The sequence below is a fragment of the Chelonia mydas genome, chromosome 2 (genome assembly GCF_015237465.2).
Source record: "Chelonia mydas isolate rCheMyd1 chromosome 2, rCheMyd1.pri.v2, whole genome shotgun sequence".
NCBI lineage: Eukaryota > Metazoa > Chordata > Testudines > Cheloniidae > Chelonia > Chelonia mydas.
Window position 1 is genome coordinate 104,899,650 of NC_057850.1, and position 24,041 is coordinate 104,923,690.

Here is a 24,041-nt window from a genome sequence, read left to right on the forward strand (position 1 = left end):
ATAAAGTGTATGACAGAGAAATTAAGCAGTGTGCAAAAGGTCTAGAGGGTAAAATTATTAATGGGTGGAGCAATGTCCACAACGATCCTGTTGTATGTGCTTGTGTGACAACAGAAGAAGGGAATGTCTTCCTTGCAGAAACAATCGATACATCAGGAAATGCACACACAGCAGAATACTTACAAGAAAAGCAGTAAAAGCAGTGACAAACTGTGAAAAAAAATTCAAATGTCTGTACACCGCTTGGTCACAGACAATGCTGCATATGTATCCAAGATGAGAAGAAATTATTTAGAAAAGAGTGTAGAGAGTCCCAAGCTAATAACATACGGTTGCAGTGCTCATTTGATGCACCTCCTAGCCAACGACTTCAGTGTTCCAGAAATAAAGGCTAATGCTGTTGAAATTGCAAAATACTTCCGTAACAACCACTTTGCATCAGCTGCTCTGAAAAAAGTGGGAGGAATCAAACTAACTCTCCCACAAGACGTGCGATGGAACTCAGCAGTGGACTGTTTTGAGCACTGTATCAAGAACTGGCCTAATCTGATGACAGTTTGTGAACAAAATCGTGAAAAAATAGATGGCACTGTCACAGCCAAAGTTCTCAACATTGGGCTTGAGAGAAATGTTGAACACATGCTGAGTACCCTGAAGCCTATTTCTGTAGCCTTGAACAAAATGCAGGGAAATAGCTGTTTTATTGCTGACGCTGTTGAGATTTGGAAGGAACGGAGTGAGATCTTAAAAAAGAGACATATGCAATGACGGAGTTATATTACAAGCATTAAAAAACCGAATGGGACAAGCACTATCTCCAGCTCCTTTTCTTGCAAATATTCTCAATACTTGGTACCAGGGTCAAATCTTAACGGCTGCAGAAGAGGAGTTGGCTATGACATGGACATCCAGCAATCATCCCTCCATAATGCCAGCTACAATAAACTTCAGAGCTAAGGGTGAACCATTCAAGAAATATATCAAGGAGTCCGGTGGCACCTTAAAGACTAACAGATTTATTTGGGCATAAGCTTTCGTGAGTAAAAAACCCACTTCTTTAGATGCATGGAGTGAAAATTACAGATGTAGGTATTGTTATATTGACACATGAAGAGAAGGGAGTTACCTCACAAGTGGAGAACCAGTGTTGACAGGGCCAATACAATCAGGGTGGATGTAGTTCACTCCCAATAATTGATGAGGAGGTGTCAATTCCAGGAGAGGAAAAGTTGCTTCTGTAATGAGCCAGCCATTCCCAGTCCCTATTCAAGCCCAAATTAATGGTGTTAAATTTGCAAATGAATTTTAGTTCTGCAGTTTCTCTTTGAAGTCTGTTTCTGAAGTTTTTTTGTTCAAGTATGGCTACTTTTAAATCTGTTCTAGAATGTCCAGGAAGATTGAAGTGTTCTCCTACTGGCTTTTGTATGTTACCATTCCTGATGTCCGATTTGTGTCCATTTATTCTTTTACCTAGAGACTGTCCGGTTTGGCCAATGTACATGGCAGTGGGCATTGCTGGCACATGATGGCATATATCACATTAGTAGATGTGCAGGTGAATCAGTCCCTGATGGTGTGGCTGATGTGGTTGGGTACTCTGATGGTGTAGAGTAGATATGGGGACAGAGTAGGCAACGAGGTTTGTTACAGGGTTTGGTTCCTGGGTTAGTGTTTCAGTGGAGTGGTCTGTAGTAGCTAGTGAGTATTTGCTTCAAGTTGGGGGGCTGTCTGTAAGAGAGGACTGGCCTGTCTCCCAAAGTCTGTGAGACTGAGAGATCGTTTTCCAGGATAGGTTGTAGATCACTGATGATGTGTTGGAGAGGTTTTAGTTGGGGGCTGAAGGTGATGGCCAGTGGTGTTCTGTTATGCTCCTTGTTGGGCCTGTCCTGTCATAGGTGGCTTCTGGGTACCCATCTCACTCTGTCAATCTGTTTCCTCACTTCCCCAGGTGGGCACTGTAGTTTTAAGAATGCTTGATAAAGATCTTGTAGGTGTTTGTCTCTGTCTGAGGGATTGGAGCAAATGTGGTTGTATCTTAGGGCTTGGCTGTAGACAGTTGATCATGTGATGTGTCCTGGATGGAAGCTGGAGGCATGTAGGTAGGTATAGCTGTCAGTAGGTTTCCGGTATAGGGTGGTGTTTATGTGACCATCACTTATTTGCACTGTCAGGTCCAGGAAGTGGATTTCTTGTGTGGACTGGTCCAGGCTGAGGTTGATGGTAGGGTGGAAATTGTTGAAATCCAGGTGAAATTCTTCAAGTGCCTCCTTCCCGTGGGTCTATATGATGAAGATGTCATCAATGTAGTGCAAGTAGAGGAGGAGCGCTAGGGGACGAGTGCTGAGGAAGCCTTGTTCTAAGTCAGCCATAAAAATGTTGGCATACTGTGCGGCCACGTGAGTTCCATAGCAGTGCCGCTGACTTGAAGGTATAAGTTGTCCCCAAATCTGAAATGGTTGTGGGTGAGGACAAAGTCACAAAGCTCAGCCACCAGGTGTGCCGTGGCCTCATCAGGGATATTGTTCTTGACAGCTTGTAGTCCATCCTCATGTGGCATACTGGTGTAAAGAGCTTCTACATCCATGCTGGCCAGGATGGTGTTTTCAGGAAGATCACCAATGCATTGTAGTTTCCTCAGGAAGTCAGTGGTGTCTCGAAGACAGCTAGGAGTGCTGGTAGCATAGGGCCTGAGGAGAGAGTCCAAATAACCAGACAACCCTGCAGTAAGAGTGCCAATGCCCGAGATGATGGAGCATCCAGGGTTTCCAGGTTTATGGATCTTGGGTAGAATATAGAATACCCCTGGTCAGGGCTCTGGGGGTGTGTCCAAGTAGATTTGTTCCTGTGCTATAGCAGGGAGTTTCTTGAGCAGATGGTGTAGTTTCTTTTGGTACTCCTCAGTGGGATCAGAAAATAGTGGCCTGTAGTAAGTGGTGTTGGAGAGGTGCCTGGCAGCCTCCTGTTCATAATCCAACTTGTTCATTATGACTACAGTACCTCCTTTGTCAGCCCCTTTGATTATAATGTATACACACACACACATACACTATATGTTTGCTGATGATGTTTTAAGAAAGTCACACCAGTGAACTGGGGGAAGTCACTTAAGCACTTGAATTCAGAGACTGTTGAAGTGATAATCTCACTTTTAACAGCAGTAGCTTCTTCTGCCGCTGTAGAAAGAATATTTTCTTTCTGTGGACTAATTCATTCCAAACTGAGAAATCATTTGAGATGTGAAAAAGCAGCAAAGCTTGTTTTTCTTTTCCAGATTATGAACAAACAGGAAAATGAAGGTGAAGACGACTGAGTTAGCTGCAGAAGTCAGTATTTTAAGTTTCTCATGTTGACCTGGCTGACACAGTCGATTTAATTTTTCTTTTTTTTCAAGAAAAATATTTCATTTAACTATTGTAGCTAAAAACAATTTTAACAAAAACTTTAACAAAAAATTTTAAAAAAACTTGAATGTTTAAATTCAAAAATTCATATGCTTATTTTGTTAAAATATTATATGTTTGCTGTTGAAGAAAAAAATCCAGAATACATAACTAAAACAATTTAAATGTCTGTCTGGTGATGTTCTCCTCCTAATACAGCATGGAAAGAAAATCCTCCAAATATTAATGATTAACCTGTTGAATTGCAGATAGTTCACCTCCCAATGACTTCATAAATATCTGCTTCAATTACTTTTGGTAAATGAAATAACCAAACAATCATTCATATTCTGACATAGCTGTAAAACTAATCTGAAAAGTTTTCAAAATAAATCACTTTAAAAATGTATAGTGTATACCTTCTAAAAATGAAACCTACATCTATCTCTGAGTTGTGAAGAATATGTATTAAGGTTATTACAACCAACAAGAATCCACATTTATGTAGAAATCCATGATTAAATCGAGCCTTCCTGACTAGTGATTTAAATCAATTTGATTAAATATCAAATCCAACCTGACCCAGAGTCTAACTCATTTGGACTTGCTGGACTCTGAAGCCCAGAGGATCAGTCTAAGAGGCTGTGAAGCTGCATGGCCTACCCTGAAGGAAGAGTGAGACCCTGTGGGGGTCTGGCACACTGAGAGAGTTCCTCCAAAAGACTGTTTAAAAACTGAGGTGTAGCACAGAACCTGTGGATCCATGACAAGTTTTAAATGTAAGAACATGTTTTAATAAACTTATTTTTTTCCTTCTATATCCAGCACACTTACGTTTTTATGTTACCAATAAAACTAACAGTTTTATGTTACTAATAAAAATGCTGTCTTTGTTGTATTTAATTGAATTCAAATTTCCATTCAAATAGAGCTTAATACAAGTCACAAGTAAAACACTCACCATAATCTAGTATGCAAGAAATGCACCACTTTTAACATAATAAAAAATATAAAAATTAAAGACTCTGAATATATGTAAATTAATCTATTTAATCACTTAAATAAATGCATATAGAAGTAATGTATCCTCCTGGTTATCAAGGAGTAACAAATTTAGTGTAAACACTATATTTAGTTGCAAATCAACATGTTTTAATGATTACCAAACAGTGAGACTCAACCTTTCTTTAGGAAAACAACAAAAAGTACAAATGCAAAATATGATTAGAATCGATTATTTAAGTCAAGGTTCCAGTTTGCTGCGTTAAATCATGATTAGTATCAATAATTTAAATGACCCTGCATTGGTGCCTAACTTTAAGCATTTAAATAGCCTATTTTTCAAAGGTGCTGAGGACCCATGCCACTAGTCAAGTCAATGGCAATTACAGGTGTTTGGCACTGCAAAGTGAAATATAGCCACCTAAGTTTGAACTCTTTGACCAAAAGAAATTGACTGGAACATTGCAGTTACTGGTTTTAATTTCTGAGTGTGCAAAAGCTTTTATGAATTAGGTGAGTTAACATGAGTTTTAAAGGAGGCATTTGAATGGAAAATTAATAGAGAATTTCTAGTTAATCCTGAATGCTTAGACATTTATATTGTGACTGGATCCAAAAAGCAATGTGAACAAGAACTACACACAAATTGTTATTGTTGGGAGCAGGAAAGAGGTGTTTTGTTTTTGTTTGTTTTTATATATTAAGTTTCCTATATGAACACATTGTTGGGAGTACTTGATCTGCTGCCATACAGGGAAAGTGTGCCCAAAGCCTGGTCCCTGACCACCATAAAAACCAAAGTGACCTTAGTCCTTTGGAAGGTAGGATCACCAACTGTTTCCAGCTACACCGTATGGCTGATGTTCAGAAGGGAACTGTGGGGATCCCCATAGACCCACTTAGTGTGAGGCAAGGTCACAATTACATTTACTCTTTGAAAGTGGTGGAAAGACTTAAAGGGAAATTGGAGAAAACCAGGAGATACCCCAAAATATGTCAACCTTTTCTCCTTTCTGTTTACTTATCCATTTCCAATGTTTTGGAACGTTTGGGGGTCTGAAAATATGTCTGTTAGTCTGTTTAAGCGTTACTAGCTCTGAAATAATTTTGGACTTTAAATGTTGTGGGTGAAAATGACATACAACTGCAGTGCTACACCAGCAGCCAGTATATTCAAAACCGCGAGACAATCTAGTGTTTTCAGCATCCAAACACTTACATCTCATGTTTTCAAAAGAAGGTATAGTGCTTCAATTTCTGCTATAGCTCTTCTTGAGATACTGCTGATAAAACGTTGGAATTTCAAGAAAGATGGTAATCAGAATGACATGGATATCCGGTGTCTTGCAGCCTGCTAGAGCTAGAAGTAATTGTTGTACCACACACCAGTGTAAAACTGAAAATTCCAGCTTTGCAATGGCATATAGTATTAGTTCTCCAACCCTGGTGTTTCTCAAGAAATCTGACGACCCCAGAACAGATGAAATCTCATTCCATTTCTGGCAGCTATGTTAAGTTGCCCTAAACCACAAAAATAATTTTTTTTAAATAGGGAAAAGAGTGTCTAAAACATGTGCAGATAATTTTAAAGTCAGTTTAACTGATCAACTTTAAATTACATTATAAATTCAAACTTTTAAAATTCTCTCAAGTGGCATGTGCATGAAAAATTGCATAGGATTATAATTTGAGTTGACAATGCAGCTTGTTATAAAGATAGCTAGTTTAAATTTTTACTGATTTTGTTTTCATTCAAGCATTTTATACTTTTAAAAAGCCATGTGATCAATCCATAACATACAACATATGTACCGTAGCTGATAGTCACATGGTTTACATAATAATGAAATGCATATAGAAAATTTATATATTTCAGACCTTCCTAAATTTTATTCAGATGACCAAAACCAAGAGATTCTATGGTTTAAAAGCTTCCTTTTGATTTAAACAAAGTTTTTTGCTGTACAATCAGATCGTCACCTAAAATAGACCAAAAATAATTCTCATACATTAGGTACATATAAAGGTCAATGACAGTATTCAAATATCAGGTTTTGATATTGCTGAAAAGAATATATGAAAGAAATGTCAGTTCATTCAGATAAACCAAGTAGTTATGGACATAATCTTTAAACATGCACAGAAGAGAAGCTTTACATTTATAACCTATCGAATGCATGGATTAGAATTAAGACTGACCATAAAATCACACATGTGATTAATGAAGCTGCAGCACACCTACATGATAAGAAGCATACATTTAATTTAGAAATGAATGTATTTCATTAGTTGTTTTGTGATCTTAATGAATTTCAGTGATCAAAGTGAGATACTGAGAACATCAAGTACAGCCAAGGATAGCAAAAGCAGGAACTCTCAAAATTTCCTACACATGGATCTCTCAAAGCACCTCATTTCTGACCACTATTCCCAGTTCTGAGTGCAGAACTTCTAATGAGGGGAGCTACTGTCTATATTACAGTGCCAAATTGTGTTGTCAGGGAAAATATTAATCACCAGAAAAACAGGTCTAATTTTTTTCTTTGCAAATTTACTTTTCATCAATGAGGATATGAATTATTTATCAGTTCCCATTTTCAAACTTATGAACTTCACACACAAAAAGTGTCTCTCTTTTACTACACTTTTGCAGCCTCTTTAGATTGAAGCCAAACACACAATAAGCGCTGATGTCTCAACATCCGTTAACTTGGTTATTCTGAATCCATCATCAATTTTGTTATTGGCAATATGTATGTACTGACCCATGGACTCTGATCAAAAGTAGATCAGCAAATTCTGAAAATTGCTCAGTGAATGGCCACACAAATCCTTGCCTACAGCATGTATAAATTTAGCAAATTTCATGGTGTTAAATCTACTACTTGCTTACAATGGAAAAATTGATTATAAGCCCAACAGTGGCACATATCCAAAGTATTAAATTATTGAATTTTCTGAAGGACAAATGTTAGCATTTATCTAAAGGCCTTCTTACACTGCATAGTATTGAAAAATTAAACAGAGGAGGCTAATTTTATCCCGCGTGTAACCTCACTGAGGATAGCAGAGTTATTTCAGAAAACAATTTCATTCAGAACATGTAGCGCTAAAAAAAAAAAAAAAGGAACTTTCCCTTTTTCAGAGCATTGTATGACAGCGGTTTTCTCATTCACTATATGGGGATCAATCCCACTGATCCCCAAGATAGCTATACCCCATATCATAGCCATTTAAGGACTTAATTAACTTTTCACATTTGAAGCACTCTGATGGCACAATTTTGAGACACATAATTTATTGCAAACAACAGAGTTAATTGTCTCCCCTATTCCAATATCATAGTATTCACTCTGAATCTCTCAAAATTTCACATTTAACTAAAGAAACTTGTTTAAAGTGCTCTTGTTTAAACTACATAGAAGGCGTCATTTAAATGAACCAGAGTCTATTTCATTATTTGGATACATAGATTTTTTTTTTTTTTTAATGTTGGCCATCCACACCCAGCTGGGAAGAACCAATTAGCTGTGGTCAGTAAATGGCTCACAATATGACTGAAGTTCGGTTGTATTTTTTCTGTGGCTATTTTTAATATCAATAGAAGAAGGAAGGTTTTCTGGAGTGGACTCCAGCAGCTACAAGCAGAACCTAGGCCATATCTGTGGCTGTCCAGAAGAACAGAATATATGAAATTTCCTCTCCAAAAGAGAGGAAACCATTCAATAGAGATCCATTAAAGAATATTCAGGATAAGATCCCATTTGCCTGTTGTGTACTATTGACTTAGCTAATCTGTTAGGAAGAGCATTCTGCCCAGGCTGCACATGGGTACAATGGAAACTACTATGGTCCTTGGGACAGAACCTAGGTGGCCACATACTGAGCAACTTGCTCTAGCTTTTAGTTTGCTTGATTTTGGCTTTTGGTGCCTGCTCCTTGTAAGGCTATGGGGAGAAATAGCAGGTCTTTGGTTTACTGCACTATCATGTTTGATAGTCTTTCCAACAACTCTGATGGTGAACTCTTCCAAGGACCAATAATTACAATCTAGGTTCCCTGTCTCAAGACCAGCCTACCTTGGAACCACGACAGAAGGAGTAAGCGCATCCTAGAGATTTGCCACTGGGAAGTCCATCTACAGATTTCCACCTAGCAGGATAGTAGTAAGCCCTCCTGTATATAAAATGTATGTGTCCTTGGTCTTCAACAAAGTTATAAAGCCCATACCATATTACTCAACACTTGGTGGGGAGGAAATATCAGATGCCTTTGAATCTCTGAATATAATTTTTTTTCTACCTATAGGTAGAACAGCAAGAAGGAAAAACTTACCCACTATCTGGACACTTCCTAAAATGGAAATAACCCAGAAGAAAGGGAAAATCCAGGACCAGCCAATTCACTTTGTACATCTGAGATGTTGAAGGAGACTCTGAATTTTGTTATATGCCTTGTCAAAGAGAAACCCTAATTTATTTTTGAATCAAGTGGCAGAAAGGAATACTGGAAAGATGGGTGGAGGGAGGACCTCCATAGGGGATTTTCATCTCAGATAGTTTAATTGAGAGACCTGAATGTACAGCAGGATGTATCCTTGAGTCATTGAATGGAGCAGAATGTCCTTGAGACAGCAGGTTCTTCCATAAAAAGTGTTGTTTCCAGCGACATCAAGAGTACCTGTGGCCTGAACTAGAATTAATATCTTTAGGAAGTTATGTGACCCCACCTCTTAGTATTTGCATTTAAACATCCACCTGAATGATCACAGAGGTATAAATATGCCTACTTTCATATCAGCCATATCTTTTCCCCCAAAAGAAGTCCCACAAGATAACAGAAGTGCTCAGCTTTTGTAGGATGGCAAACTAGTGTCCCACCAACTAATGGGTTTGAAAACTCAAACAAGTTCACTTAAAATTATGCAAATAGAGCTCTACCAAAAATAAGCATACTATATATCTACCCAGGATGGCTTATCTTTGCAGCGCTGAACATGTCAATGCTTGTCAGCCAGCATATTTTCATAAATTATTAATGCACTAGCAGTAATATTGAATAGCTTCCTGTTTAGATCTCTCATAAAATACTCAGAGATAAAGTTAAAGAGAACCTCTTGGGTTCGCTTGTCCATCCTTTTGCAATCAAAGGTCAAGAAAGGTCACAAGAGATCCAATAAATCTTAGGGCTTCAGTTTTCCTGTCTGTGCATAGATACATTGGTACTATTTTTCCACCCTTGGCATACCAGTTAAGCCATAAGTTTAAATATTTTTCCTACAACTTGGGGTATTTGTTTAAGTCTCTGGGTAAAATTTTACTCAAAGTTCCTAATGGACAAGTTTCTGTGGGTAAAATTTTATTCAAAGCACCTAAGGGACCAAGTCACTTTTGAAAATGGGACTCAGGAGACTAAGTAACTAGTATGAAGTGTTGTTGTAACCATGTCAGTCCCAGGATATTAGAGACACAAGAGAGGTAATATCTTCTATTGGACCAACTTCTGTTGGTGAGGAAAGATAATCTTTCGAGTTTACACAGAGATAATTACAAAGATAATCTTTCTTCAGCTCTGTATAAACTCAAAAGCTTGTGTCTCTCACCAACGGAAGTTGGTCCAACAAGAGATATTACTTCACGCACCTTATCTCTCTAAGTCACTGTCACTTCTGAAAATTTTACCCAAAAATCTATTTTTAAAAAATTAGATATTTTTGTATTGGCACTAGGCATTCCTCAGTGCTTCTTGATTTAATCCTTAAAATGCTAAATGAATGTTTCCTACTTAAAAAGAAAGATACAGCAAAAAAGTGTGAACACACAGCCAGTAACAGCCATAGAAGATCAACTCTTCAAGTGCCATCTTACAACCAGCATTACCTATCTATGACTGCTACAAGTGCTATACTCATGATGACTAAAGTAACATTTCAGAACAGAAAGAAATTAAGAGTTAATTTTTTTTCTTCATTTTTGCTTGATTGATAGTTTGAAATACTTTTTTGCATGTTAAATATATTACCAGTATTAACAACATCTTTTATTTGGAGACATTTAACATAACCGGAATTAGATATTCAAAAGTGTGCTTCTATCTAAATAAATATCTTGCATGACTGTAGCAGCTGGCTTACTGTCCAACACTGCATTTAGGTGAAAAGACATTTAGCAAAATTCACACTCCTGTGTCCAGTTGTTAGGTATACTAAAGCGCTGATTCATTATTTCCACACACTGGAAAATACTCATGTTTATATCCAAAACAATAATATTCAGCACTTGCATAGTGCTTTCCATCTACCGAGATCTTTACAAACATTACGTAATGTTGTAAAACACACAATAAAATGAATAGAATAAGAGATTATGACATTTTGAAACATATGAAGTACAATACGCATAACATGTAAATGTTTACTGTAATTAGATATAATTTCACCCATTTTGAAAAGTTGCATATGTGACTTTCAACAGGACCATTCTGATTTAAGGCAAATGATTGAAGTGTTTTATTTCTGTACAGTAAGTAATTACAATATTTTCCTAGCGATCTCTACAATGTGTACAGTTATGCACATAGAATCTGCACTTGCAGCAGCATTGTAACCATATAGGGGAAGTTTCTCCCTCTATGGCCATATCTGATTCTCTGTTAAAAGGCAGAGTTCTCAAACCCCCCTAGAAACCTAAACATGTCTATGTATTTTAATCAACGAAAGGGAAAGATACCAAGCACAATAGCACACAGCTCAGGCTTCACAGAAGGTCTGCAGCAAATTTCAAATAATGTCTGTTTAAGTACAAAAGATCAGAATAGAGTCTGCTAGTGGGTTGGAAACACCATCCAGTTATATAAAAATAAATACAACTGAGATGAAAAATAGAGCAAGGTGAAAACAAATGTATTCCAATAACTATTCATGTCCATCCTGACCTATAAACTTAGCATTTTAAAGCAAGTGCCTTGCATGCTGGTGCCTAAGCTTTGCTTCTGCAATCTGCTGCCCCTCAATATTTCTGAGTCAGAGCTCTCATATACAGGTATTACTTTAAAAAAAACAAAAAACAAAAAACAAACAAACAAACAAAAACATGGTTACATAATTCACATACAGTAATTCTTCCGTTCTAACATTGTTCAGCATTTACTGGGCCACAAACCATCCTCTTTTCATGAAGTCAGTATAATTTTTTCACAAAGATTAAGGCCCAATATTTGTACTGATCCTATGAAATTCTAATAATTCAGTTTAAGAATGCTAGATATATTGACAAACCAGTGAAGTGATACAGAATGGAAGAAGAAAATACTGTATTTTTAGCTATAATTATGAACTATAACAGATGTCAATATGAATCAGCACTGAGCAAAATAAGAGATAAAAACAATGGATTGATGCCTTTTCTTTAGCACCAAAGGTAAATGTAAAAATCTGTACAATTAGAGACAATAAACCAGACTACATTCTGTGCATCTGCATGCAGAGGAGCCCTTCCATACATCTTTCTCACCACTTTCCCAGTGTAAAATATGGGGTCAACCGCCTCGGAGTCACTATCTGCCCTATATACCCAGTCTCTGGGCTACTAAAGACCCCTCCTTGAGGCCAGGAATCTCAATCTCAAAGTTGCATTAAGTTGCCCTCATAGTCTAAACATGGAAACTCTCACTGTTCCCCAAATGCTATGTTGGGGGCAGCTGCCAGTGAAGGAAGCTCAGGCAACATTGGTCCACTGGAGCTGTTCTGCTGAAAATGAGAAAGGCCCCACAGAGCTAACATAAGGTACAGGGCCCTGTGACAAATAGTCAATGAGAATTTGTGCAGATCTCGGGTTCTTTCTTCTAAAAGAACTGGAAAACTCATTCTTTTGGGGGGAAGAGAGGATGACTCAAGGAGGAAGTGAAATGAAGGGGGAGGGAGCAGGACCTCACTGAGTTTTCCTTTCCGCAGGGCCCCAACCTGCAGGTTTTTCCTACAGGAGAGGGCAATCTCTCCCCTCCTCTGCATGACCGCTGTTCGCCTTAACATCCAACTGCACCACACCTTTAAGTACCTACGAGACAGCAGTTACAACAATCCCCGTTTCTTCCTTCCTTTCTTCCCAGTGATCACTATTACAATTTAACCATCCATGACAGACTGTGAAAGCACTTTGCATCCCTTTTATATTCTCTTCTCTAACTCCCACTTCTAACTGTTGCTCTTTGTCATTTCCATGGTCATTTTCACGTCAATAAGAAATAAAAAGAATGTGGAAAAAGAGCATTTCTTACAAACAAAGCTTGTGGGGTCAAAAGTTTTTCTTATGATGTCACTGAATAATGAGAACAGGTTGCATAATGAGAACTGAGGTGGATCTGAAGACAACTTTATAGCATAAGGTTTTCTCCCTGACTTTAGTCAGTTGTAATGTGAGACCTTATTTCACTTAATAAAGTAACTCGAAAGCATTCTCTAACCATTGTATTTTTCCTTCTCTCTCTTTGAATCCTGCTTTTCATTTTTCCTGAAAGTGGTCCAAATTAATATGAGATAACAAATTGTATTTTTTATCCTTAAATCTTATTTCAGTCCCTGAGATATTAATGATAGAAATGTAATGCAAATGCAAATCAAAGTATTACAAGAAAAACATACAGTAATTTGTTTTGTATGTCCTGAAAACCATGACAGCAAGAACTTCAATAACACCAAAGACTCAAATAATTGTAAAGCACAGTAGTCATCTCTTCTTAAAGATTTATATAAATTTTTGCTCCAGTTATCAAATTTTGATCAAATTAACAGATTTCAAATAGATGTAAAAAATAAATCACATTTTCCATTTATTAGAAAAAATAGTAAAAGGCAAAGAGCTGTAGATTGGTAAGAGGTAAGCAACTGATGAGGAAGAGAACTATCTTCATTGGAAACAAGTTTTTTTGAAAATTTTATAACTTAACGACTGAGCTTTTGCTGTGAGTTGATGCTAAATGGCAAAATTTTATGCAGCACAGATATATTTACAAACAGCCAAGTACTTTCTTTGTGGTGAATCTTGAAAACAAAGACTTCCATACTGCTGATTTAAGGTGTCCCAAGTTCCAGAAGAAATGTCCACAAAAAACAAATTTTAAGGGTACAAATCTAGAACTATACTAAGGGCATTCAGTACTTTGCAAGATCATAGCCTCAGTAAGCAACAGAAATAAAAAAGTACACCCTCATTACTTTACCAAAAAAACCCATCAGGTGCAGGTAACTATACACAAAACAAGCACAAAGACAATCAGTCTCTCTTTACAGCTGGAAAGGATAAAAAGTGATTATTTGTTCAGATTTCTAATTTTGCTCTAAACTAGGCCAACCAGCTCAGGATTTTTCTTGAGATGATGTACACTTGTCTACCCTACATCTTGTATAGGCCAGAGGAGGGAAAGGATACATCTAAAACAACCATTTTAATATTGTTCATACTATGTTGTAAATACGTTCCATACAAAACAAGTATCAAACTGATATCAAGTCTTTTTTGCACTGAAAACTCATGATTCTCTTTCCAAACTTCATAATTAATTTAGAGACACCATAGAGTTCCCAAACTATATTATTAACATCTTAGATTCATGACGTTATTCCATGTTTAATAGTTTTTTTTCATAAACCTTAATTTTTGCTTGTCTCTCAGTTTGAGCGACGAAAAGAGAATGGGGTCAGGTTCAACTGTCCAGATTCATCAACTCCCACAATGCTGTAAGATCTGAATTGCAAATAAATACGGTAGAACAAGAATGTTTAAATCCAAACTTAAAATAAAAAAAAAAAAACTTTTCATTTTACTTTTGTTAATGAAAAATTCTAGTGATCCTAACTTCTGTAAAAGTGTTTGCTTTGAGGGTGGTATTTTTTACTTATGTATTTTAAAGAGAACACACTTATTTTAGACTGAATTCAATGCAGGATTGCCCCTTTAAATGGCAATTCTGTTACATTTCCTACAGTCATGATATATTTAAACTGTTTTTAATCTTTCTTTTCTTAAAAGTTAGTGGCTTGATTTTAGAGATTCCCAGCACTTCTAATTCCCACTGATTTCAAAGGGATTTGTGGGTATTCAATACCTCTGAAAAAAATCAGGCCATAAATAGTGTATTAACTTACTGTATTCTGTCTAAATTTAAGAAACGTATGTCACATGCAAAATTAGAGAGACATTCCTCTCAGTTACATCACATAATGCTATTGATAGCTATAAAAGAAAATGGAAAGAACAAATACAAGTTTGTCTACAATGAAAACGTAATATTTAATCTTTCAATGGATAAAAATGTTTTGCAATTAGAGAACATACCTACCTTATTTTAATTGTAGAATATCATTGTCACAAAGCGATCTACTCCAGACCATTTTCAACAGTACCTTCCATATTTTCTGATTTCTTCAAGAGCCACTACCACCAGTTTTATCAGTTTATTAATAGATGTATAAATCCAAATGATGATGTTTGATGTCTTTAGTCATTAAGTGTTTGTACTCTGTTAATCCCCACTAAAGTATCCACGGCCGTATTCCACCATTTGAAGAGCAAATGCAATATGGCACCTATTGCTGTAAGGTGTTTTGGCAGCCATCATGCTTCTCTGACAATCACACTTTACCTATTCAGATAAAATTAATGAGTGAGTGTTAGTTCTAAACACATGAGCAATAATACTATATAGTAATTCTGCAGAACCATTCCTGGCTCAAGTATAAATATCAAAGTTACAATCTAGCATTTGAATAACTTCAGCTGTTTTATTTAATAGACGGTTTGTTCATATTCTAAATTTAAATTTGGTGATTGCTTAAACTTGGAAAACTTCATCATGTTGGAATACTACAAAAGAATCCAGTTGCATATTATTATTTAGTACTTTCAATACCCTGTGAAACGGGCATGGGTATTTCTTTACACAATGAATACTCTTACATCTTAGAAAACCCTAAAGCATTAAGGGGAAAAGTGACTAGAGGATCTTCAAAAGGCCTCAGAAATATTTCAAAAGCCTGAAGTTAGAAAGATATGGCAAGTAAGAAAGTATCCGGGAGACGATGATAAGTAAGGGAGTGCACATGCTCAGACACTGGGGTGGGGCAGGGCAGAACCGAAAGCCTTGTCCACAGTAGCCTTCCCCCAGCTAAGATTTCCTAGTATTGCATCTCCACCAGTAGGAGTGCTAGTGTAGACAAGGTGCTAGCAATATTTCAGATGTTGCTGCTGAGACCTGGCCCTACACAGAACAGATGACAAAGCAATTTAAAGCAGCAGCTTGTCTACACTTGTGTTCCCACTGCTCCTGCCTCTGGTGTGGCTCCTTCAGTGGTAGCAGCAATGGGAAATTTTAAGGGGGAGGGAAATGATGGTGCAGACAAGGGTTGTGTGTGTTGATGGGGGTGGGCGTTAAGGGAACCTGTTTTTGTGCTGCCAGGGTTGGGGTGGGCAGGAAGGAGAGGGGAGAACAAACTTCTACATAGCAGAGGGAAGATGAGAAATAGAGAAACCCTTTGTGGAGAGGATGAAGCATGCCTATAGGGAGGAGGATGGGAGACTGCACCAGTGTAGGGGAGAGGAGGCTTGGTGGGAGGAAGTGAGGGGGGGGGGATTTTGTGTAATGAGTCCTGTGTATGTAAAGGGGGAGCCTACATACCTGTGAGAGTGAAAGAGAAGTTATTTGGACGGTGAGGGGAGGAGTAGGGAAGGAGCCTGCACCTTTGAGCGGGTGTGTGTGCCCGTGTGCATGGTTTGGGAGAGGGGAGAGACCCTAGCATGTGAGAGGAGAGAGGAGAATGTGTGACCATAGCTGGAGACTGGAAAAGTACAGGGACATTTGTGGCAATGGGAAATAAAAAGGAGAAGAACAGAGAGGTAGTGGGGGTGGAGAGAGAGATGCACAGAGGAGGAAGAGAACACCACAGGGGGGAAAAAAGGGGGAATGTGGCAGAGTGGGATGAAGGGAAGAGAAGGAGCAGTTATTACACGATGTAGAAAAAGTGAGGGGAAATGGAAAAAACAATAGCTAAAATGTACAGACCAAAAGAAGGGAAGGAAGTGAAAAGAAGAAATACAAGGAAGACAGTATCGGATGAAGTGAGCCGTAGCTCACGAAAGCTTATGCTCAAATAAATGTGTTAGTCTCTAAGGTGCCACAAGTACTCCTTTTCTTTTTGCGAATACAGACTAACACGGCTGCTACTCTGAAAAAAGGAAGACAGTATAAGTTTTCCAAAGTTGGAGTATTTAATAGAAAGCAGAAATGCTAAAACACTACAATAAATAACCAATTAAGGTTTGGTTTTCTGTTTTGTTTTAAGGCCATTGGATAAAAACATACTGTGGAGGTGAAGGGAGTTTCACTTGGGACCAGCCTGGTCTGACCATCCTAAATTCACCATCGTAAATTGAACAAAATTCTCCTTCCTACTCTCTACTCCGCTCCCCAGACTGGTTGTATGTGGTTGCACCTATGCCCTCCTGCACACCTTACTCTACCTGTCCCCTATCCTCACCGTATTTGCAGTGTCCAAATACCGGGCACTTCCCAGCATCTTACCCACAGTTCCACAAATGCACTACACATCCCCCACCTTCCCGTTACTGGGCTCTCCCACTAAAACACCCCTCGTCACCCCCCACCCCGCCAGATTTTGCTGCCAGCATTTCTGAACATTTTTTGTTCCGATTATTCCCCTAATCCTGGGAAGTTTTCCTGTTCGGATCCTTCCTCCTCCCAGGAAAAAGTACACCCAGGCTCTTAAAGTTCTCTATATCCTAAAGAAAGCCTGCATGGGGCCAGGACCGACTAGCGTCCACCAATCTATTGTACGTAAGCAGATACAGAATAGCTGCGTTGCCGTCATAAAACAATACTTCCATGTGCTGTTACATAAGTACAAAGAAAGAAAAAAGATTCCTCTAGCCTGTGATTTCCCTCTAGAGCACCCGCACTTCACACTTTCAATTCACTCTGAAGCCTGTAACAGAGGGAGGGGAGAAAAGAGCAAATAAACCCTAGGACAAAAACTCACCTTCTCCCTTCTTTAAACTCTGAAAACGAAATCGAGGGAATTCCTTATGAGGCCACGGTGGGGCCGTTTGTTTTGTAAGTAATGAAAGCTTGGAGGAAGTTGGGCAATTCTCTCTGGATAAAGTTCCCGAAGATTAGATAACCCAGAAGAGGAGAGAGATGGAGAGTTCATCCGAGTTTCTCCTTTTGTTCAAGTTCCCTGAGCAGACAAAGAGCCGGCAAGCGGCAGCAGGTTCCTCTCTGCCTCTCCCCCCTTTCCCTCCCCCAGCCCAGTCCTTGCGTATCCAAAGGAGCAACTCAGGTCCAGCACTGCCCTTCCCCTCTTCTTCTTCCTCCATTCAATTAACACTGCAAATGTTAGTCCTCCCCATCTCTAGCAGGCTCCCAAATCCAAACTTCCTGCTAACTGAGCCTCCCAGAAAAACAATTTCAATCGGGGGGTGGCGGGGGAGGGAGAGACAGGGAGAGAAACATCTCTCAAATCATTATTTCCGGTAGATGCACCTCTTTGTTTGGATTCCCTTGACAATCACTGAGAACAATCCCCTTGGTATCTGGTTTCGGTCAGTTTGGTCTTCTACAGTCTGAAGGACAAATGTAGATTAAAGGAAAATATAAAAACGAGAGAAGAAAGGGTCCATTTACAGGCACACACGCACACACACGAGTGGATTTGGCAAGACTTTGTCCTTTCACTTGTGGAGACATCCAGCCTTCAGAACAAAAGCTTAATCCCGGCCACGAGACCACCAACAAAAGATATTTCCAGCCTTTGGCATCTCTACCTGTTGCGCAAACCACAGAGATGGTGCCAGCAGCATCCCCTGGCAAACCAAAAAAAAAAAAAAAGTGCAAAAACCACACTGCCCCTTCACCTGTCCCCCAGCCACCAGACCATCTACCCAGCCCCTCTCCAAACAAAACCAGAAGAGGAGGAAAAGGTAACAACAGCCAAGAGCCCCAAACCTAATCTGCCGCCAGGAAGACGGGGGATTTCCAGAAGCCCTGCCCGGGGCCCATCCCATTCATTATCTGCACAAATAAATCACACCGCCCTCAGAGCTTGAACCCCTTTCACTTGCTCCTTGATGCCGACGATTTAGCCAGGAAAATTAGACAGCCCCTTCCACCCCAAGGAAGAGAAAGGCCATTTCTGGCTCTGGGACCCGCTCTCGCTCTCTCCATTTCATCTGCGATGGAGCAGATAGTCGCCATGGGCAGCAACCTTGTGCGCTAACTTTCTGTTTAAGTTTCACTGTCCTGGGAAGGAACCCGGGTGCAGTGGGATGGACGGCGTGTTAGTTGCGCAACAGGACAAAAGAAAAGCAGAGTAAATCGCAACTCACCTTGGTGTGATACACCTTCCGCTTTCCTCCTCCTCCTCCAAGCGCCTGGCTCCTTTGGGTGGAGGGAGGTGTTTGACGGGAAAGGCTAATCGCTGTCGATCGTTCCTGACCTGTATGTGTCTGGCTCAGCCACCCTCTCCAAAGGTCCCCCCTCCACCCCCCCAGCAGAACAAAGGAGCTCTCCTCGCTTTGTGTGTAACTTTCTCATGCCGCCCACCCCGCTTCGCAACTTTCCAGCCCAATTCAGACGGAGGGGGGGGGGGGAGAGAGAGAGAGAGAGAAATCAAATCAGTCCTGAGCTGCAACCCCTGCACCCCCTCGCTAACCAGCAGTGACGCACTCCCACCCCCAGAAAGTGAACCTCACTGTGACTCACATCAGAGAAGGGGCTAGAAGTTGCAGGAACCAGCCCTACGCCTAAGCGAGGTGCTGCGGACTCCCCTGCACGGGGTGTGTGTGTGTGTGTGCGCGCGCGTTTTTGTTTTGGAGGAGGAGGGTGACAGAGGGGAGGGAGGGGGGAGAGGAGTCATTAGCCCGGTGGGAAGAAGCGGCGGCGGCGGCGGCGGCTCCGGGTCCCTTTGTGTGCACGTGCGAGAGGAGAGGCTCTGGCCGCGCCTTGTTGTTGAGCTCCGGGATCCCGCCCTCCAGTCCCCACCACGGGCACGGCCCAGCCACCAGCAAGGGGAGCGGCCACCCCGAGCAGAAAACGGCAGCGCTGGGCTCGCCCTCCTCCTCTTCCCTCCCACGCAGAGCTTCGCTTGTAGCAGGACCCCCCCCCCCGCCCCACACACCCCCCACCCCCGCGCCAGGAGCTCGGGACATTCGGTTTTGAATTACTACCGGCGGTGTCCAAAATACTTGATGGGGCTGCAGGTAGGAGCTCCCCCCCCCCGCGCCCCGCCCCGTGCTGCCGCCTCCCCATCCCCGGGCCCACAGGAGAGACCGTTGTTCAAAGTTACCTGAAACAGAGAGGGGGAGTCAAAGGGAAGGTGGAGGGGGAAAGCCCCCCCACACACACGCACTCTTAAGGGGCAGGGGAGAGAAAAAACAGTATCCCTCTGTGACCCTTTAGGAGCTAATATGTATTTCCAAGACCCTGTATGGTCTTATTGTCCTTACCCACCAATATCCTCTACTGTTTGTCTGTCTCTCTCTCCCTCCCACCCACCAATTCACCCCCACTCAACTCTGCCAGCCCAGAACCCATATAAGTTCCTTTGGCTCCCTTCAACCCGTCCCCCTACTCCCACCTCTTTCCATCTGAACCCCACATCCTAGGCTCACATCTATCCACTGCTACCTGACCCTACCAGGCTCAGACTTCCTTCCCCTCCATCAGCTCAAAACCATTCCCCTCCTTCTAGGATCCATCCTCCTCCTCACTCCAAAAAATCCTTCCTATCCAGCCTGCACACAGCTCTGAACCCTTCTCTTCCGAAATGGTCCTCCACCCTGGCTCAGAACCTCTCCTGTTTCAACTAGATCCTGCTCACACCCATTCCTGGGGCCTGCCGCCTGCTGTAGGCATTTTGCTGCCTTAGATAAACTACACTGTGTGTGCTGCCCCCTCTATTTTATCCCATCCTATATTTTACGTTTTATTGCTGCTCAGTCTAACATTCTGGCATTAAAGCAGTTTTATATTAAGTACCCACCAGATCTGTGTTGTGTTAAGCCTGTTCTTTCTTTCTTTTCTGTCATTCCTTCCTCCCACCACACACATCATTTTTGGTGTAAATTTTCTATCATTTTTGGTTTCCCTCCAACTTGTTCTCCTGTATTGTATAATAATTGTTTCCTCTTTTCCTCACTTTCTTACCATCCCACTTCTTCCTCTTTTTCTAATTCTGGGTTTTGTTCTCTCATCATCTCCCCCTTCATCCTTCTCTGATTTATTTTCTCCCCATCCACATCCTCAGTCTCTCCCCCACCCCTTCCATTTTTAACTTATGCCATCAATACAGCCCTACTTTCTCCCTACCTGTCACATATACACTCCTCCTCATGCACACTGCTGCCTTGATCACACTTATAAGTTCTCTCTTATACCAGTTCCATAACCCAGTAGAATATATTGACTGGAATCCTGTGGCGAGAATAGGCAGAAATAATAGACCTCTCTTAAGGTAGGTCCTTATCCTTCCAGCATGTCATTCTGTTTTGGGAAAAGGCCAACAGCCACATTTTCAAAAGTAAGCACTGATTTCAGATTCTTCAGTTTTTAGGTACCTGATCCAAAACACGCTGAGGGTGATTTTTAAACATGTGGAACACCTGCAGCCCCAGTTGTTTTCAATATATGCCCAAAGAGAGGCACTAACTGTGACTTGCCCCCATTCCCTGGGGTCTGAGTTAGCAGTATCACCTATGCCCCCCTTCCTCTCCACTACAGATATGGGAGTAATAACACTAAACTGAGTAGGAAGGCAAAGGAAGAAGTGCATTTTTGAGGAGAAATGGAGGTAAGTGAGGTTATTTAGTAAATTTGTTTATATTTTTGCCAACCTAGGCAACCACTCTACGACACTATAAGGTTCAGAAACCTTGTCTAGCGCTCACCTTACCTCCTACTTCAAAACATGTCCCCAGCTGAGAAACTCCTCTTTCCCATTACTGGTGGTGCTGGAAGAGCAGAGGCAGTAGAAAGAAACTCTGCAGAGAACATGTGGGACTCATACTCTCTCTCTGATATAATCTGAATTAGTAGCTGGAATCCCAGCTCCGCACCTGCTCCCTATGCTGACTGCAACCTCAACTGAAGCTGCAACAATCCCACCAACAGTTTCCTAGCAGTAGCCAGATGTATTGTGGCCACAAGGAATCTTGCAGTGCCCACAAATGTTACAGTAGCCACCCTATAGATAATTTCCATGTTTTACAAATCCCTAACGAAAAACTGTTCCTGTCATGGGTGGACTTCAATTTGAGAGACATATGCTGTATGTCTCATTCAGATAGTAGTTAATCAGAGTTTCCAAAAATTATAGATGATAATTTTATAACACAAAAAGTATTGCATCCAACACAGGGTAACTATTTTGGACACCATTGTGGTAGATACAGATTAATTAATCATTGGCCTGGAAGTTGATGGTTGCATAGGGACCAGTGATCATGACCTGGTTACATTTAATAAGAGAAAACAAAAGACAGTCTCAACCAGATTTTACTTATATATATACACACATACAGACTTAGTGCTTCAAAAAGGCTATGGCCAATATCCTAAAAGGTATTTAGGTGCTTACCTCCTTTGAGGGTCCGGGCCTAATTTCCCAAAGCTGAGGAAAATTATGAATTAAACTGATGGTGAGGAAAAAATTAGGCAGAAAAATATGAATGAAAATTTGGGGTTAAGAGTTTATTAGATGGCTAAAAAGCCATAATTCACAATCAAGAAAGATGACAACTTTGGCTAAAGTCCTGGTTCAAGTGGCAAAATGAAGGCAGCAATTGGGGGTTGGGGGGGAGCAACATATAACAAGTGGAGAAAGAGGGAAATAGATAGAAATGGATATACGTTGGAAGTTATGAAGTACAGAAAATTCAAAAGGGAAGTGAAAGACTGCTGGAAAAAATACAGGCTAAGGATAATGAGGTGTTTTTAAAGTATATTAGAAACAAAAGAAATCCTAGCAATTGTATTTGTCTATTACTAGATGGAGATGGTAAAATTGTCTATGATGCAGAAAAGGCAAAAATATTTAATAAATACTTCTGTTCTGTATTTGGAAGGAAGCAGGATGATGGTGTCACATTATATGAGGCTTGTGAAGTACTTTTCAATCCGCTAGTAACTGAGGAGGATGTTAGGATGTTACGAGGGGTAAAACATTTTTAAATTACCAGGCCCAGGTAACCTATACCCAAGAATCCTAAAAGAGGTGGCTGAGGAGCTCTCTGACCCACTGGTGTTAATTTTAATAAATCTTGGAATAGCAAGGAAATTCTGGAAGACTAGAAAAGCGGTGACGATGTGCCAATATTCAAAAAGGGAAAGCATGATGATCCAGGTAACAATAGACCAGCTATACTGACGACAGTCTCAGTCAAAATAACAGAAAACCTGATATGGGATTCAACTGATAAAGAATTAAAGGATAGGAATATAATCAATTACAAAGCCTGGTTACCAAGAAATGCCACTACATGATCAGTGATAATATGCAAAAAGAAAAGGAGGACTTGTGGCACCTTAGAGACTAACCAATTTATTTGAGCATGAGCTTTCATGAGCTACAGCTCACTTCATCGGATGCATACTGTGGAAATTGCAGAAGACATTATATACACAGACACTATGAAACAATACCTCTTCCCACCCCACTCTCCTGCTGGTAATAGCTTATCTAAAGTGATCATCAAGTTGGGCCATTTCCAGCACAAATCCAGGTTTTCTCACCCTCCGCCCCCCCACAGACAAACTCACTCTCTTGCTGGTAATAGCCCATCCAAAGTGACTACTGTCTTCACAATGTGTATGATAATCAAGGTGGGCCATTTCCTACAGAAATCCAGGTTCTCTCACCCCCTCACCCCCCTCCAAAAACCACACACACAAACTCACTCTCCTGCTGGTAATAGCCTATCCAAAGTGACCACTCTCCTTACAACCTGCATGAAAATCAAAGTGGGCCATTTCCAGCACAAATCCAGGTTTTCTCACTCCCCCACCCCCATACACACACAAACTCACTCTCCTGTTGGTAATAGCTCCTCCAAAGTGACCACTCTCCCTACAATGTGCATGATAATCAAGGTGGGCCATTTCCAGCACAAATCCAGGTTTTCTCACCCACCCCCCCTCCCCCCGAACACACACACACAAACTCACTCTCCTGCTGGCAATAGCTTATCCAAACTGACCACTCTCCCCACACTGTGCATGACAATCAAGGTGGGCCACTTCCAGCATAAATCCAAGTTTAACCAGAACGTCTGGGGGTGGGGGGGGAGGAAAAAAACAAGGGGAAATAGGCTACCTTGCATAATGACTTAGCCACTCCCAGTCTCTATTTAAGCCTAAATTAATAGTATCCAATTTGCAAATGAATTCCAATTCAGCAGTTTCTCGCTGGACTCTGGATTTGAAGTTTTTTTGTTGTAAGATAGCGACCTTCATGTCTGTGATTGCGTGACCAGAGAGATTGAAGTGTTCTCCGACTGGTTTATGAATGTTATAATTCTTGACATCTGATTTGTGTCCATTTATTCTTTTACGTAGAGATTGTCCAGTTTGACCAATGTACATGGCAGAGGGGCATTG

At 40.5% G+C, this 24,041-nt stretch overlaps 1 long non-coding RNA gene across 10 annotated transcripts in view; it reads right to left on the reverse strand.

The window, feature by feature from the left end:
* Positions 1 to 19,438, reverse strand: part of LOC114019526 — a 784,643-nt gene extending 765,205 nt beyond the window's left edge. Inside the window, exons 1-3 of one of the 10 annotated variants that reach the window (XR_006288639.1) lie at positions 18,776 to 19,270; positions 17,431 to 18,253; positions 14,718 to 15,020 (exon numbers count right to left, since the gene is read on the reverse strand). This is a non-coding gene — a long non-coding RNA (uncharacterized LOC114019526). The other 9 variants (XR_006288645.1, XR_006288643.1, XR_006288641.1 and 6 more) reach the window with 9 other exon arrangements.
* Between the last annotated feature and the right edge of the window lie 4,603 nt (positions 19,439 to 24,041).